The sequence below is a fragment of the Bacillus rossius genome, chromosome 1 (genome assembly GCF_032445375.1).
Source record: "Bacillus rossius redtenbacheri isolate Brsri chromosome 1, Brsri_v3, whole genome shotgun sequence".
Classification (NCBI taxonomy): Eukaryota; Metazoa; Arthropoda; class Insecta; order Phasmatodea; family Bacillidae; genus Bacillus; species Bacillus rossius.
In genome coordinates, this window is record NC_086330.1 from 135,505,931 (window position 1) to 135,525,566 (window position 19,636).

Here is a 19,636-nt window from a genome sequence, read left to right on the forward strand (position 1 = left end):
AAATCATATAAGGTCAAAGAAGGTACATATTTCAAAAACTGGCATTTTATAAAAACGACTCCAGGACTCATACCAAGTATTGGCCGAACATTAGCCATGTACCAAATGAAAGCTGTTACATTTCTTAACAAAATATATATTTCAGAATTTTTGTCTGGGCCGACACTTTTAATGCCGACGGACAGCAACAAGATCGCGCGCCCTGTTTTCCTTGCAGGCAATAGCTTCACTCGCCCATTACAGGACCTGAAAAAACCATTTTATTTCTCCGTTTAAAACTGAAATATAAAAATCCAACTACAAGGTCCTAAACGCAAGATATTACGTTTTGTATTTAACTAAAAAAAATAGTATTTATTAATAGTATTCTTTAAATCATTTAAGGTCAAAGAAGGTACATATTTAAAAAACTTGCATTTTATAAAAACGACTCCAGGACTCATACCAAGTATTGGCCGAACATCAGGCATGTACCAAATGAAAGCTGTAACATTTCTTAACAAATTATACTTTTCAGAATTTTATTCTGGCCCGACACTTTTAATGCCGACGGACAGCAACAAGATCGCGCGCCCAGTTATCCTTGCAGGCAATAAATTTACCCGCCCATTACAGGCCCTGAAAAAACCATTTTATTTCTCCGTTTAAAACTGAAATATAAAAATCCAACTACAAGGTCCTAAACGCAAGATATGGCGCTTTGTATTTAACTTAAATAATTGGTATTTATTCTAGTGTATAGGGTTTGCCCTGAGACACGCCTAGGTCCTACCTTAAATTGGCCCCTGTCCCACACACTTTAGCTTAGTTTAATTTAAGTTAGGATAACATTTTAATTGTCATTCGAGTCAGGCCTTTCAGGGGGGTTTCTCCACGCTCCTGACTGGCTTTAGACACACGTAGAAAAGGGATGATAGTCGAAGTTCTGTCATTTATACTCGATCCTAAAACCGGACGATTCGACGGCCGGCCTGGAAATAACTTCTCATACACTCCAGAGTTCACACATTTTTTAAGCATATTACCATGGTGTTCGCAATAATTGGGGTTAATTGTTTCAAAATAAAACAATAATATACCATGTCATGCACTTTTTTAATACACAGTATTTGAATAAATTTTCCCTAACACATAAACCATACACGCTGACGTCATGAGTTTCTCAATGTAACCTAATTTGGTACGTCTCTGGAGTTATACTTAATTTATAACCCATTTGCAAGAAGTCAAATGAATCGGAAACACATTGTCGAATAAAATTAGTAAGTATTAATTATTATATCTGTGACATCTTAATTATGTTACTTAGATACAGTGTGCTATCTGTACAAGAGTAAAATTTAACATTAGAGGTATGACAATTCATAATATTGTAAGTTTAATTGTACTTTTTTAATAACTACCAAAATACATACAAATTATGCAGATTTTCCTAGTTATATCCACTAAGAACACGGATATTTAATCATATAGGTAATTCATTTATTATTTATAGGGGAGACATTGAAGCAAACATTTTCTTTTAATTATTATACATATATGTTTAAGTATGCATGTGTATATATATAAAGTCCACATTCGGCATTATCAATATGTATGTAATTGGGAAATTCATACATTGGAAGAATTTTTATAACTTGCAGGGTTATGCGGGATTGTGTAAAAAAATATGTACCTAACAATGAAAGGTGAGTATGTTAACATTTTCTAAATGAGGCTCAAAGATAAAGTTACGACACATTTTAAATTTACCTTTTTTGATTCAGGACCGTAGCTTATCAACTGTTCTGGTTCAGAAACTATCTTAATTATTACAAAGTACATCAGAATCCAGTGACGACCGGTGTATGAGCTGCAGCAGGGGAGTCAGTTTGCAAGCGCACTGACATTCACGAGAAGCTTGATTCACCAATGCCCACAATGTCACAGAGGAGCCAGCGATTATCAACCAGTCGCAGCCACGCAGTGCGACGCTGCGTCTACTGGAAACAATTCTGAAGAGTTGGAATCTGCTGCATTCATTCGCTAGTCACCACAATAACAATACATTAGAATAATGTTGTTTATATACTATTGAGACCTTGCATGTGATGGTAACGGGCCAGCATCTCGTTACCTGTATTTAAGGGGCGAGAACATATCAATTAGTTCTGGAAAAAAAATTCCCAAGAATTATTAAAATAAAGTACATGAAAGATGCTGTTAATTGTACACCATACAAAGTACATGCTGCATTTCAACAAATGTGCTTGCATGGTTAACGTAACGTTATATCAATGAGTAAATAGAAAATTTTATTCGAAATTTAGTCATTAGCCAACCCCAAGTGTGAAAGATATTCAAGCAATTATTTGCAATGTTGCAAATATGTTTTAAAATGGTGCAATTTATGGCTTACTTTTTCAATTTTTCTTTGTAATGAAACAAGAAACAACTTGCAACGTCACAAAAGGCTCGCTCAGGAAGGAGGGTGCAACCTCTCTTTGGAACGATCCTCTTGTTCAATGTCAAATGAGCTACTTGTCACTTGCATTTGTTATTTTCCTAGTGTTAACTAAGAGGTTTCTTATATTTCAATGGTGGTATACACCACAACACTTTATATTTGTTCGGTACATTCGTATAAGGGAAACTGTAATTACATAATCCAGAGAACATAACATCACTTGGAAACCACACGTACTAAGTGTAAGGTTCTATCATATAGTTAAACAAGTTTGGCTGGCAACAAACACAACAAATTATAATCGGCATTAAACGCAACATTCCCAGTCCATTGACCATAGTTCGAGTGCTTATAGAAGTTCTATATGAAACCAAATAAAAATAATTCTGTAATACTACTGTTATTATTCTCAAATGTATAGAAATATGGTTGTTCCTTCTTGTAATGGTACAGAACACAAAGGTTTACAGAAATATTGTGTCACTTAACAAACATTTGTATTTTTACATATGAACCCCTAATTCGGTTCCAATTACAATTTATCTTAATCTGTTTTAGCACAATATTGAACTTAAAATTTCTTATCCTAATTACACTTCTCAACTACCTATGCGGAAATCGGATCAAATTGTTTTCTAATAAATAAAAAATCGAATAAATAGATACTTCAGCCTACATAACACCATACAGTTTCTGCGAGAATATTTATTACGTACTCATAACACTTAAGAAAATGTTACACAAATCATTGCTTGATATTCATTCGTTCTTCTGTTCTGTCAACTGTGAACATAACGGGTGAATCATCGTGAAGTTATATATGTATCCTTTTGCGCACCTTTCTCTTTCACTGGCTAGCAATTTGTGACGTCACTCTGGAGATATTTTGCTAAAGTAGGCTATGTATACGGAAATATACGTTAATCTGAGTTTTACATTTTGTTAGAACGGCGGTTATCAACAAATGATGATTCTAATGGCAAATTTATTTCCATTCAAGTAAATAAATTAAGAAATTAGATACCTATAACTAATTTTATTGCCTCATTTATTACAAAATAAGTTTTTTTCTGTATTTTGTTTTGTCTCCGCCCAATTTAGGTTTCGAATGGACGAAAGCTACGATATCATTTAATTTTGACAATCTTTTTTTATATAGCCTGAAGTGATTTTATTATTTATTTCAGTGTAATACATTCACAACACAAGTTTGGCTAAATAATGTTAAACTTTTGTAGCAGTGACACCAGTTAACTGTTGTTTGCCACAACCGTAATAAATTATTTTGTGCACTATATATTGTGTACTATATATTGTACTAACAAAATACTAGGCAGGAAAATAATAACGCGGTAGTTTAGATACGGAAAAAAAATCATTTCGCTGGTTAGTACAACCTCATCCGAAAAAAAAAGCATTTATTTCAAAAATCAAGATTATATAATTAAAAATATGTCACTCTTGTAATATTAATATTGATTATTTAAAAATGTTGCATGGTTATTAATCGTTTCACAAAGCTTAAATATTTAAATTTTTCAAAAATTCGTACTTTTTATTCTGCAGTTTTAAATGCAAAATCTGCCACTCCTCTTCCCGGAACTTACCTAACACAATCTTTACTTCTCTACCTGCAGATTGTTATCCCTATTTCAAGTAATGCTAATTTTCTAGAGAAGGTTCTCCATTAAGAACATTTAATGGTTTTTTGAATAACACCTATCCCGAAGAACGCCGTTAAGTATTTTTAATGTGGCTAACGTAACTTACCCAAACATTTACACCAATATACAGTATTTTAAATGAATATTGTATACAACCAATCATTCAAATAATTGAACAGTGTTCGAAATTAAATTACCTTATCCCTCCAGCCATTCACACGATTAAACAATGTTTTAAATTAAGCTAACAAAACTTAACCAACCATCCAAATGACTTAAAAGTATTTTAAAAGTAGCTAACGTAATACAAAATACAAAACCAATGGTAAAATACCGGTAATCTACCTCAATTATCTCAACAACTATTAGCAGAATCATCACACATAATTAAAGAATCTCAAAAAACATTTATAAGAATTTTATGTAAATATTTTCATAAGTGCTTAAACTATGAAAAATTGCCAAAATAAATAGCCAAACAATAAAGCACGAATATCAAAAATTTGAATTTATATTTCGCCGTTTTTTGTTAGTTCTATCAACATAACATGACATCAATTAATAATATAATTAAATGAAAATATTTGGTTTGCGTTTACAACCGAAAATTTGGGACACGTTTCAATTGTTCCGAAGTTAATGCAAGTTATTTTAATAACGCAAGTAAGCGTATCAGATATATTAATTCATGTAACAATATGAGCTAAATTTATTTTCTAAATGAAACGTATAAACATTAATACTAATAGTTCAGTTTATAATAAACTTGCATCTGTATGTATCCTACATAAAAATTTGTGACAAGGTTATAATTCAGAAATTCATTAAAAAATAAAACACTTATTGAAATGCTGTGCCTTTGTTTAAATAAACTTTACTCAGCTGTCAAAGTTGAGGCCTACACAAACAAAAAAATCATTTTCTCAAGATCAGTTGCTATAAAAACTTATTTTGACCATTCATATAACCCTACCTCCCTTACTTCGTGCAATAATCTTTGCTAAAATTAGTCTTTGTTTGCACAATAACACTCAGTTCTGACACGTTATAGTTTTAAAAGAGATGGTTATTTATTATTTAATTCATTTTTGTTGTTTTAGTGTTATTTGGGTAACTATATTACACACAGTCTAGCAGTTTGTCAATTCATATCATCAAACTACCATTCAAACCCGCGCTCGTCGGCAGTATCACCAACGAAAAGTATGCGCGCAGAACGTGAAAATATTCGTCCGCGGATCGGGCAGGCCTGTACACTTAGGCCATTCGATTTTTCGCAGTAATCACTTGACAGTGCACCAACTCATACGCCTCACTGAAGAGATAACAAGCGCCTTCAACGTAAAAGATTATGTAGTTGCGACGTTTTTAGACGTAGAAAAAGCCTTCGACAGAGTTTATCACGCGGGGCTAATCTATACAAACTATATCAAACTAATTTCCTGGTCTGCTATACCAAGCTAGTCGCGTCCTACCTAGAAGACAGAACGTTTACAGTATCAACTTAAAGAACTATGTCTGACATCAAACAAATAAGAGCAGGCGTACCACAGGGCAGTATTCTAGGCCCTGTTCTATTTAACATATATAGCCTTCTAGAGATTTGCCACGCCCCGAACACCGCCTAGTGAAGTTAGGCTGCTATGTGCTATGCAAACGACACGTTTCTGTATAGCAGATCATACACACTTCACCTAGCCACTACCAGACTGCATTAGCTTAGATTAAATTAGGCTAGGAAAAAAAACGGATGCATTAGCTGTGTGCTAGCAATGGTGTACGACCTGGCTTAGCAAAGTGAACACAACGATGTCCGAAGCTATTGTGTTTACTCGCGGAAATCTTCCACCTGTAGAACACAGGCCATAAATACGTTTGTTTGGCGAACAAATCCCACACAAGGACGTCGTAAAATATCTAGGCGTCCACATGGACAGGAAGCTTCTCTGGCACCATCATATAGATAATAGATGCCTAGAGAATTCAAACTGAGGTTAGACTAAGCTCACTATATCCAGTAATGAGCAGGCGATGTGGAGGCACAGTAACGAACGGTTTACTGTGCTCTACAAAACACTGATTCACCCTATTATTACGTACGCAGCCCCAGTCTGGGCAACCACTGCGAAAACACATTTATTAAAGCTGCAGCGAATTCAGAATAAATGTATTCGAATAGCTACAGACGCTCCAATGTATTACCCTACAGAAGCCTTGCATTGTGAAACGGACACGGAAACTTTGCAAGACTTTTACATTCGAACCCCAGAAACATTTTACGATAAATGCGTAAATAGTTAAAACCCACATGTTTTATCGCTCGGAAATTTTGATCCGGACGTAAGACAAAAATATAAGCGGCCGAAATCGCTCCTTGCCCACCGGCCGCCATAGTCGCGCGTGATTGGCCGCGCAGACTGCCGGCCAATGCGCGCGGAGCGAAAAAGCACAGTTCTTGCAATCCTAAGCTGGCAGCTCATAGTATTAAGTATTATTAAGTATAATATGGTTCTAATTGACATACAACGCCCAACACCGACGCAGCCCTCCCTGTAGGTCCTTCCGTGTAGGCGAAAAATACTGTCGTGTTTCGGCCCAGCAGGGCTCGAATTATCGTCTGATTTTCCACTTTTTTGGTCTCCTGTGACCTTGAATGGCGAAGCGCCCAAGAATAATCCCATACACATGTACACATTCATACTGATATTTCTAGTTTAAGAATGTGTGCTGGCTGGCATCATGGCGGGAACACGGACCAAACAGTCCAAGCTCACCACCTTCGCTTAGTAGTGCTTTTTTACTCTGTCCAACTCTTCTTCCAGAACAACCCTTCTGTTCCCGTAACCAACCTGCTTGTTAATTAATACATTAATTTTGCATCCAGCATGAATGAACCCAGGGTTTTCCCTCTGTCAATAGAGGCTTCACCTGGGCCCACCTTATCTAGTGTTAGTCTAGAGTAGTCAGTGAGGGGAGTTTGTCATGGCACTAATGGTGGCCATGGCTGACCAATTCCCTCCTAGCACATGATGCATGCGACCTCTCCTGCATGGCTAACCCCTGCATGATTAGAGCGTATAGGCTTCGGCCTGAGACGGACCTAGGTCTCTCCCTAACCCAGACCCCTCCCAAATACATTTGGTTTTAGTTAGGTTAAGAAAAAAAAGGAAATGCACAAAGCATCTAAGTAATCCATAAAACTTCTTTTACTCTTAGCAGTATTTATACTTATTTCACTTAAAAATTTTAATTTTGTCATCACATGTATTCACCAAAATAAAGAAAATAATTATTTCCTCATTAATGGAGCACTATGATCCAATTGTATCTGTAGGAGACTTTAGGGATAATACTTTAGAAAAACAATGAAACTACATATTTTGATTATCATGTATGAATAAAATGTTAGGTATCTGTTACATAACAACACTGATTGACAGCATTTTGACTCATACTCTAGCTCCTATTTTTAGAGTTAAAAGTTATTTTATCTAATTATCGTTAGCTTTAATTGCAATAGCAAAGTTAAGTCTTCGAATAGGCAGCAATAGAAGTTTTCCCGTTTTCAAATAGAATAACAGTGAACTATCGCAATGGCAGAAAATGTATTATACACCTGAACCGCGTCCTTAAGGATGGCACCTTGGCGCTCGACTCTCGTCTTACCAGCAACAAAGCGTGTTGCATGTTTTGTTCTCACCACGTGGAACAATACCAAGTTGTCATAAATAAGAGCACAACGCTTTGGTAGTGTAACGTTTTACACGCAACTTTTTGTCAAATTTGTATTATTATAATATTCTCGTTCCTTTCCCATTATCGACTTGAAAAATCGGCTTCCACTGATCTTCTCAGGGCCGACGATACAACAGCGACTTCCGCCGAATTGTCCGCGAGTTGGTATTCACTATATTCCCAACAAAGAGCTCCTGTATTGGAAACCTCCAGGGCGTGACTGACTGCCTCTACGCCCTCCCCGCAGGCACACAGCCCGGGCGGGCGCCCCGGCTCCAGAGTGCCTGCAGCTGTCGCCCCCGGTTCTTGTTGCGAGGCGAGCACCCCGAGTCGTCCACGAAACAAAGCTTTCAATCTGTGAAAAATTTGCCCAAAGCTGAATTTTTGCACAGTGGTAGAGCCTACTATGCTTAATAACATACCGAAAGTTTACTGCTGTAGACCTTGTACGTATCACCGAAAACGTGCAGTTAAGTCCTAGATGGCAGCGACTTACAGCAGTTCATTAAAATGATTCGCGTATACGCAGTTATTAACGTAGACTCTCCGTAAATGCATCCAAATAATCTAGAAACACCATTTTACACATTTATGTTAAAACATTTTCAAAATGTTAATACTAAAGGTACGATATTAATCGATGAAGTAATAAGAAGTGTCTTTTATTCACAACGAAAGAATTAAAAACACGATTAACATAAAGATATATGGTCCGCCGTAATAATCACTTTTACAAACGTTGTTGCATATTTTTAAAGCTTTAAAATGGTATATTGGTTAATTCTCTGACTCAATTGACCGGGCCTCTGAAAGGTTCCGAGCGTCGTAGTGTGTATCCTACCGTGTGGGTACTTAAGTCGCTCGGGTTGGAACAAATTTTGGTCTTAGGAAACAAAGTTTTTTAACATATGGAAAATTACATAAAACCTGAAATTTTGTACAGCAGCAGTATCAATATTTCTTAGTAACATATCAAAAGTTTACCGCTGCAAACCCTGTGCGTTGTACCAAAATCGTGCAGTTAAGGCCTAAGTTACAATTTCTTGCATTGACCCACAAAAATAAATTTTGTAAATGCAATTTCTATAGTATAATCTCATAATGAAGCCCAAAATGTTCTAGGAACTTAACTTCAATTGTTAAAAACAAACACATTTATAAAGATTAAATATATTTTCATTAAATAGGTAGTAGATTTCATTTCACTCCTTCTTTGTATCAATACAAAATAGTGATAATTCAATAAAATTGATTCAATTTTATTCATAAAAGTATGCAATCATTTCATCAATATTTTGTTATGACGTCACGTTAATCTATCGTCCATAAACCGACTTTACAGACAACCAATTTTTTTTTTTTAATTTAAGAAAATAAAAATACAATTACATAAACATGAAAGGCCCCACGTAAAATTCATTTAAACCAACGAAGTTGCATATTTTTTAAGCTTTAACAAATGGTATATTGCTTAAGAGTGTGACTCCATTGATCTGCCCGCTGGCGCTGAAGCGTTCCGAGCGGCGTAATGTGTAGGCCTATTCTACTGCGGGAGGTGCTGAAGTCACTTGGGCTGCGGTGAATTTAGCTCTTAGGAAACTAACACTTTTAATATAAAAAAACATCATAAACGCTGAATTTATTTAGTAGAGTTAGAATCAACGTTCTGTAGTAACATATCAACAGTTTATCGCCCCATACCTTGTGCATCACTCAGAAAACTAGCGGTTATGTCCTAAATCTTAGCTCCTTGTTGCGCTCTACAAATATGAATTCTACAAACGTTTTTATTATTGTATCTTCTCAGTTATCAAATAAAATTAGTTTTCAAAATCTTTTATACTTTTGAAAGTTTAGAAGTGTGTGTATATATATATATATATATATATATATATATATATATATATATATATATATATATTAATTCCTGCGATTTTGTAAAAAAAAACATTTCGCAAAATTTTGTTGATACAACTTTCTTATTTTGCATTATATTTTTTACAAAATCGCAGGAATTAATATATATATATATATAATGCAAAATAAGAAAGTTGTATCAACAAAATTTTGCGAAATGTTTTTTTTTTTTACAAAATCGCAGGAATTAATATATATATATATAAACTACAGGAACTTGAAAGTCTTTTAAATTAAGTTTCTTGATATTTATTAGTTTTTAAATGGTATATATTTAGTTGTCTACAATAACCTATTGGGTCGCTAGAGCCGTTAGAGCGTCGCAATGTGTACTGCTCTAGGCTTCATGCTAAAGTCGTTTGTGTTGGAGTGTTTTAGTCACAGGCAACAAAGATATTAAAAATAAAGATAAAAATCGCTAGTAAATTCCTCCAATTAACTAATGTAAGTAGATGCAAAAGTTTATTTGATTTTATTACAATACATCAGAATGAAAATATTTACCTAAGATAAAAACCACAAACCTTTATGGGCGCTATGAAAACTGTAAATGTTTTGTTTCTAATAGACCATGAAGCCTGGATAAAAAATAGATTACGTTACTGAAGTAATAGAATAAGACAATAACTATCATATATTTATTTGTTGATTAGTATTGGTATTAATTTTAAATTCTTTACTTAGTTTTTCTAATCTGGTTTTTCAGTCTTTACTAAAGCATTTTTTTTTAAGTTTACGAACTGAAAACATGCTCTCAAATATTGATATTGTGCCTCATCTCAAATGTGACGTCATGCGTCCGATGCCTAGAGTTATTACTTTAAAGTTCATTAGTGTTTCGATTTTCCCATTTCAAACAGATTTAGTCAAATAAAAAATAAAAGCTTAAATCGTTCTTTATGAGAAGGAAAGCTTTCCCAATTTTTTTTAGATATTTGTATACATAATTGTTAAACTTGGTATTTTTGGGTGTTCCTGTTGACAAGTTCTAACAAAATTGTTTATTGCAACTTAATGGAGCCATCATAACTTAAGAAAAAATATTAGATTATTATCTTATTTGCGATAATTTAACTGATTTTTTGTTAAATCGAATAAACGTAACATATCTGCAGCAATCCCTAAACTAAATCTTCGGAACTTTGAAACTTGGCCATGAAGGTCGCGTGCAACGCTCGTCGCGCCGGCTTGCTGCGACCAAAGCACCGCCGCAGGACGGCACACACGCCGACCCTTGTTTTGTATGTAAATCATACTTTTATTTCAATGAATGTTTAAAAAAAAACATAATCAATAACGTTATCGACTTTGTTTCAACTTTTTATTCAACATTGAATTTTTTTAACGTGATCGTGTTGAATAGTGTTTCTGGATTATTTTTATGCACTTACAGAGAGTCTACGTTATTAACTGCGTAAACGGGAATCATTTTAATGGACTGCTGTAAGACTCTAACTTCTAGGACTTAACTGCACGTTTTCGGTGATACGCATAAGGTCTACAACGGTAAACTTCAGGTATGTTATTAAGCATAGTCAACTCTAACAATTGGCAGAAATTCAGCTATGGACAAATTTTTCACAGATTTGTGATTCTTTTTGTATTTCCTAGACAAGGGCCTGGGCAGGGCGACACACCCCGCGCATGCCGTGAGTAAACGCTACGGTTCCCGCATCAACTCCCCTTCGGTGAACTGCACGCCTTAGGTGATTCCCAAAGGACGCAGGGCACTCCCGGCCGACAAAACGCGCGAGCGAAGCTAGCGAATGTACGCCCGACGACAAGAAGGCTATAGGGATGTTAGCTTCCCGGGTGTAGCCAAGTCGGGTGACTATAAGTTTATAGATGAGTTGACACTTTTATAGCCTGAGCGTCTTAGCAGAAAGGAAACCTTTCATTATACTTTGAAAGGTCGGGTCGTTGCGCTCGTCATAAACCCTTGGAGCAGCTCCACAACACGTCCTCTTCCGATGGCAGCGCAGATTGAAAATTTTCCACCCCTTGCAGTATTAGTAAGACATATCAAAAACTTATATACAATAATTAAGTATGCAATAAATAATAAAATCTATAATAGTGGTTCAAATATAATGAAATAAATAAAAATATCAACATATTTGTCGGGTGAAGCTATTGCCTGCAAGGAAAACAGGGCGTAAGAACTTGTTGAGAACCGTCGGCATTAAAAGTGTCGGCCCAGTAAAAAATTATGATAGGAATATTTTGTTAAGAAAGATTTCAGCATTCATTTGATACATGGCTGATGTTCGACCAATACTTGCTATCAGTCCTAGACTCGTTATCATATAATGCCAGTTTTTGAAATATGTACCTTGTTAGACCTTAAATATATAAAAAAATACTGTTAAGAATACTAATTTAATTAGTTAAATAACAAGCCTTACACATTTAGTTTAGGATCCCGTAGTTGGAATTTTTTATTTCAGTTTCTGAACATAGAAAAAAATGGTTTTTTCAGGTCCTGTAATGGGCGGGTGAAGCTATTGCCTGCAAGTAAAACTGGGCGCGCGATCTTGTTGCTGTCCGTCGGCATTAAAACTGTCGGCCCAGACAAAAATTCTGAACAGTATATTTTGTTAAGTAAGGTGACAGCTTTCATTTGGTATATGGCTGATGTTCGGCCAATACTTGGTATGAGTACTGGAGTCGTTTTAATATAATGCAAGTTTTTGAAATATGTACCTTCTTTGACCTTATATGATTTAAAGAATACTATTAATAAATACTATTTTTTTTAGTTAAATACAAAGCGTCATATCTTGCGTTTAGGACCTTGTGGTTGTATTTTTATATTTCAGTTTTAAACGGAGAAATAAAATGGTTTTTTCAGGTCCTGTAATGGGCGAGTGAAGCTATTGCCTGCAAGGAAAACAGGGCGCGCGATCTTGTTGCTGTCCGTCGGCATTAAAAGTGTCGGCCCAGACAAAAATTCTGAAATGTATATTTTGGTAAGAAATGTTACAGCTTTCATTTGGTACATGGCTGATGTTCGGCCAATACTTGGTATGAGTCCTGGAGTCGTTTTAATATAATGCACGTTTTTGAAATATGTACATTTTTGACCTTAAATAATTTAAAGAATACTATTAATAAATACAATTTTTTTAGTAAATACAATGCACCATATCTTGCGTTTAGGACCTTGTAGTTGGAATTTTATATTTTAGTTTTAAACGGAGAAATAAAATGGTTTTTTCGTGGCCTGTTATGGGCGGGTAAATCTATTGCCTGCAAGGAAAACTGGGCGCGCAAACTTGTTTCTGTCCGTCGGCATTAAAAGTGTCGGCCCAGACAAAAATTCTGAAAAGTATATTTTGTTAAGAAATGTTACAGCTTTCATTTGGTACATGGCTGATATCCGGCCAATACTTGGTATGAGTCCTGGAGTCGTTTTTATAAAATGCAAGTTTTTTAAATATGTACCTTTTTTGACCTTTTATAATTTAAAGAATACTATTAATAAATACCATTCTTTTTTAGTGTAATACTAAGCGTAAAATCTTGCGTTTAGGACCTTGTAGTTGGATTTTTATATTTCAGTTTTAAACGGAGAAATAAAATGGTTTTTTCAGGTCCTGTAATGGGCGAGTGAAGCTATTGCCTGCAAGGAAAACAGGGCGCGCGATCTTGTTGCTGTCCGTCGGCATTAAAAGTGTCGACCCAGACAAAAATTCTGAAAAGTATATTTTGTTAAGAAATGTTACAGCTTTCATTTGGTACATGGCTAATGTTCGGCCAATACTTGGTATGAGTCCTGGAGTCGTTTAAATATAATGCCAGTTTTTGAAATATGTACTTTGTTTGACCTAAAATAATTTTTAAAAATGTTATTAAAAAATATAATTTTTTAGGTTAAATAAAAAGCCTCATATCTTGTGTTTAGGACCTCGTTGTTGGATTTTCATATTTCACATTTTAACGGAGAAGTAAAATGGTTTTTTCAGGGCCTGTAATGGGCGGGTGAAGCTATTGCCTGCAAGGAAAACTGGGCGCACGATCTTGTTGCTGTCCGTCGGCATTAAAAGTGTCGGCCCAGACAAAAATTCTGAACAGTATATTTTGTTAAGTAAGGTGACAGCTTTCATTTAGTATGTGGCTGATGTTCGGCCAATACTTGGTATGAGTCCTGGAGTCGTTTTAATATAATGCCAGTTTTTGAAATATGTACTTTGTTTGACCTCAAATAATTTTAAAAAATTTTATTAAAAATAATAATTTTTTAGGTTAAATAAAAAGCCTCATATATTGTGTTTAGGACCTCGTTGTTGAATTTTCATTTTTCACATTTTAACGGAGAAGTAAAATGGTTTTTTCAGGGCCTGTAATGGGCGGGTGAAGCTATTGCCTGCAAGGAAAACTGGCCGCACGATCTTGTTGCTGTCCGTCGGCATTAAAAGTGTCGGCCCAGACAAAAATTCTGAAAAGTATATTTTGTTAAGAAATGTTACAGCTTTCATTTGGTACATGGCTGATATCCGGCCAATACTTGGTATGAGTCCTGGAGTCGTTTTTATAAAATGCAAGTTTTTTAAATATGTACCTTTTTTGACCTTTTATAATTTAAAGAATACTATTAATAAATACCATTCTTTTTTAGTGTAATACTAAGCGTAAAATCTTGCGTTTAGGACCTTGTAGTTGGATTTTTATATTTCAGTTTTAAACGGAGAAATAAAATGGTTTTTTCAGGTCCTGTAATGGGCGAGTGAAGCTATTGCCTGCAAGGAAAACAGGGCGCGCGATCTTGTTGCTGTCCGTCGGCATTAAAAGTGTCGGCCCAGACAAAAATTCTGAAAAGTATATTTTGTTAAGAAATGTTACAGCTTTCATTTGGTACATGGCTAATGTTCGGCCAATACTTGGTATGAGTCCTGGAGTCGTTTTAATATAATGCCAGTTTTTGAAATATGTACTTTGTTTGACCTTAAATGATTTTAAAAAATGTTATTAAAAATAATTTTTTTTAGGTTAAATATAAAGCCTCATATCTTGTGTTTAGGACCTCGTTGTTGGATTTTCATTTTTCACATTTTAACGGAGAAGTAAAATGGTTTTTTAAGGGCCTGTAATGGGCGGGTGAAGCTATTGCCTGCAAGGAAAACTGGGCGCACGATCTTGTTGCTGTCCGTCGGCATTAAAAGTGTCGGCCCAGACAAAAATTCTGAACAGTATATTTTGTTAAGTAAGGTGACAGCTTTCATTTAGTATGTGGCTGATGTTCGGCCAATACTTGGTATGAGTCCTGGAGTCGTTTTAATATAATGCCAGTTTTTGAAATATGTACTTTGTTTGACCTTAAATGATTTTAAAAAATGTTATAAAAAATAATAATTTTTTAGGTTAAATAAAAAGCCTCATATCTTGTGTTTGGGACATCGTTGTTGTATTTTCATATTTCACATTTTAACGGAGAAGTAAAATGGTTTTTTCAGGGCCTGTAATGGGCGGGTGAAGCTATTGCCTGCAAGGAAAACTGGGCGCGCGATCTGGTTGCTGTCCGTCGGCATTAAAAGTGTCGGCCCAGACAAAACTTCTGAACAGTATATTTTGTTAAGTAAGGTGACAGCTTTCATTTAGTATGTGGCTGATGTTCGGCCAATACATGGTGTGAATCCTGGAGTCAAAATAATATGATGCCAGTTTTTGAAATATGTACTTTGTTTGACCTTAAATGATTTTAAAAAATGTTATTAAAAATAATAATTTTTTAGGTTAAATAAAAAGCTTTATATCTTGTGTTTAGGACCTCGTTGTTGGATTTTCATATTTCACATTTTAACGGAGCAGTAAAATGGTTTTTTCAGGGCCTGTAATGGGCGGGTGAAGCTATTGCCTGCAAGGAAAACTGGGCGCACGATCTTGTTGCTGTCCGTCGGCATTAAAAGTGTCGGCCCAGACAAAAATTCTGAACAGTATATTTTGTTAAGTAAGGTGACAGCTTTCATTTAGTATGTGGCTGATGTTCGGCCAATACTTGGTATGAGTCCTGGAGTCGTTTTAATATAATGCCAGTTTTTGAAATATGTACTTTGTTTGACCTTAAATAATTTTAAAAAATGTTATTAAAAATAATAATTTTTTAGGTTAAATAAAAAGCCTCATATCTTGTGTTTAGGACCTTGTTGTTTGATTTTCATATTTCACATTTTAACGGAGCAGTAAAATGGTTTTTTCAGGGCCTGTAATGGGCGGGTGAAGCTATTGCCTGCAAGGAAAACTGGGCGCACGATCTTGTTGCTGTCCGTCGGCATTAAAAGTGTCGGCCCAGACAATAATTCTGAACAGTATATTTTGTTAAGTAAGGTGACAGCTTTCATTTAGAATGTGGCTGATGTTTGGCCAATACTTGGTATGACTCCTGGAGTCGTTTTAATATAATGCCAGTTTTTGAAATATGTACTTTGTTTGACCTTAAATGATTTTAAAAAATGTTATTAAAAATAATAATTTTTTGGGTTGAATAAAAAGCCTCATATCTTGTGTTTAGGACCTCGTTGTTGGATTTTCATATTTCACATTTTAACGGAGCAGTAAAATGGTTTTTTTTAGGGCCTGTAATGGGCGGGTGAAGCTATTGCCTGCAAGGAAAACAGGGCGCGCGATCTTGTTGCTGTCCGTCGGCATTAAAAGTGTCGGCCCAGACAAAAATTCTGAAATGTATATTTTGGTAAGAAATGTTACAGCTTTCATTTGGTACATGGCTGATGTTCGGCCAATACTTGGTATGAGTCCTGGAGTCGTTTTAATATAATGCAAGTTTTTGAAATATGTACATTTTTGACCTTAAATAATTTAAAGAATACTATTAATAAATACAATTTTTTTAGTAAATACAATGCACCATATCTTGCGTTTAGGACCTTGTAGTTGGAATTTTATATTTTAGTTTTAAACGGAGAAATAAAATGGTTTTTTCGTGGCCTGTTATGGGCGGGTTAATCTATTGCCTGCAAGGAAAACTGGGCGCGCAAACTTGTTTCTGTCCGTCGGCATTAAAAGTGTCGGCCCAGACAAAAATTCTGAAAAGTATAGTTTGTTAAGAAATGTTACAGCTTTCATTTGGTACATGGCTGATATCCGGCCAATACTTGGTATGAGTCCTGGAGTCGTTTTTATAAAATGCAAGTTTTTTAAATATGTACCTTTTTTGACCTTTTATAATTTAAAGAATACTATTAATAAATACCATTCTTTTTTAGTGTAATACTAAGCGTAAAATCTTGCGTTTAGGACCTTGTAGTTGGATTTTTATATTTTAGTTTTAAACGGAGAAATAAAATGGTTTTTTCAGGTCCTGTAATGGGCGAGTGAAGCTATTGCCTGCAAGGAAAACAGGGCGCGCGATCTTGTTGCTGTCCGTCGGTATTAAAAGTGTCGGCCCAGACAAAAATTCTGAAAAGTATATTTTGTTAAGAAATGTTACAGCTTTCATTTGGTACATGGCTAATGTTCGGCCAATACTTGGTATGAGTCCTGGAGTCGTTTTAATATAATGCCAGTTTTTGAAATATGTACTTTGTTTGACCTTAAATGATTTTAAAAAATGTTATTAAAAATAATAATTTTTTAGGTTAAATAAAAAGCCTCATATCTTGTGTTTAGGACCTCGTTGTTGGATTTTCATATTTCACATTTTAACGGAGAAGTAAAATGGTTTTTTCAGGGCCTGTAATGGGCGGGTGAAGCTATTGCCTGCAAGGAAAACTGGGCGCACGATCTTGTTGCTGTCCGTCGGCATTAAAAGTGTCGGCCCAGACAAAAATTCTGAACAGTATATTTTGTTAAGTAAGGTGACAGCTTTCATTTAGTATGTGGCTGATGTTCGGCCAATACTAGGTATGAGTCCTGGAGTCGTTTTAATATAATGCCAGTTTTTGAAATATGTACTTTGTTTGACCTTAAATGATTTTAAAAAATGTTATTAAAAATAATTTTTTTTAGGTTAAATATAAAGCCTCATATCTTGTGTTTAGGACCTCGTTGTTGGATTTTCATTTTTCACATTTTAACGGAGAAGTAAAATGGTTTTTTAAGGGCCTGTAATGGGCGGGTGAAGCTATTGCCTGCAAGGAAAACTGGGCGCACGATCTTGTTGCTGTCCGTCGGCATTAAAAGTGTCGGCCCAGACAAAAATTCTGAACAGTATATTTTGTTAAGTAAGGTGACAGCTTTCATTTAGTATGTGGCTGATGTTCGGCCAATACTTGGTATGAGTCCTGGAGTCGTTTTAATATAATGCCAGTTTTTGAAATATGTACTTTGTTTGACCTTAAATGATTTTAAAAAATGTTATAAAAAATAATAATTTTTTAGGTTAAATAAAAAGCCTCATATCTTGTGTTTGGGACATCGTTGTTGTATTTTCATATTTCACATTTTAACGGAGAAGTAAATTGGTTTTTTCAGGGCCTGTAATGGGCGGGTGAAGCTATTGCCTGCAAGGAAAACTGGGCGCGCGATCTTGTTGCTGTCCGTCGGCATTAAAAGTGTCGGCCCAGACAAAAATTCTGAACAGTATATTTTGTTAAGTAAGGTGACAGCTTTCATTTAGTATGTGGCTGATGTTCGGTCAATACTTGGTATGACTCCTGGAGTCGTTTTAATATAATGCCAGTTTTTGAAATATGTACTTTGTTTGACCTTAAATGATTTTAAAAAATGTTATTAAAAATAATAATTTTTTGGGTTGAATAAAAAGCCTCATATCTTGTGTTTAGGACCTCGTTGTTGGATTTTCATATTTCACATTTTAACGGAGCAGTAAAATGGTTTTTTCAGGGCCTGTAATGGGCGGGTGAAGCTATTGCCTGCAAGGAAAACTGGGCGCACGATCTTGTTGCTGTCCGTCGGCATTAAAAGTGTCGGCCCAGACAATAATTCTGAACAGTATATTTTGTTAAGTAAGGTGACAGCTTTCATTAGGTACATGGCTGATGTTCGGCCAATACATGGTATGAGTCCTGGAGACGTTTATATATAAAGAAATTTGTAAAAAATATGGGCTTTGTTTATCTTGATATGTCAACAATTTAATTTTTTATTGTTTAAAAGTTTTATTTTTTTATATTATGGTACATTTATGTTGTTATGTTGTATATTTCATACATTTTTGTGTCTTTTATATGCTTGTATCTTCGTTAAATTATGTTAAAAATGTGATGTTTTCAGCGTGTACAGTAGAATTCCCTCCCATAATGTATGGCGCCATGTTTTGCTGTTGCTGTCCAGCGCATTTACTTGACCACGGTCCTGTTTCATACATTTTCCCGTGTCATACGCCACTTAATTTTGGTCCCGCCGAAAGTAGGTAATATATTTACAATGGTTTATTTTCCCGGAACATACACAAATAAAATATTTATTTTCCCGTTTCACACGGTTTTACGAAGCGGAAAAGTCAAAAAATTTCACAAATGGTTTGATTTTATTCCTCCTTATAAACTACGTTTAAATGCTTTTTGAAAAACGTCCATTGTTACCTTTGCAAACACAAGAAAATAACTTTATTGCGCCATAGATATGGATAGCATCAGGAAGAGTGTGCACTTCACTAGTAGCATCTATGACCAGCACCGAAGCGAGACTAATGGCGCAAACTAGCAATGATTATGAAAACGGTGCACGTTCTTTACCAAGGAATGGATCTCATATTTTGTGCATTTGTTAATCTTTGAACTAATATACCTGTTTGTTATTGTTTCCTTATGATCTGATTGTTTTGTATTCTAAGTTTCTAAAGTTAAAATTTTATTGAAAATTGTTCTGTTGCATAAAGTTGTTTGTAAAAACAAAGATTTCTGATATATTTTTTCTTTATTTCTAATTTAGGCTTGGTGACTTGTTGTCTATTTTA

The 19,636-nt window shown here is 35.0% G+C and overlaps 1 protein-coding gene and 1 long non-coding RNA gene across 2 annotated transcripts in view; one reads left to right on the forward strand and one right to left on the reverse strand.

Moving 5' to 3' along the window:
* LOC134536067 (protein furry) overlaps positions 1 to 19,636 on the forward strand; it is a 737,387-nt gene that overhangs the window by 708,100 nt on the left and 9,651 nt on the right. The gene's annotated exons all lie outside the window — the stretch shown is intronic.
* On the reverse strand, positions 1,077 to 9,164 carry LOC134546183 (uncharacterized). The gene is made up of 2 exons (XR_010079091.1): positions 3,123 to 9,164; positions 1,077 to 1,982 (listed from the first exon to the last, which is right to left on the reverse strand). It is a non-coding gene; the product is annotated as an uncharacterized LOC134546183 (long non-coding RNA).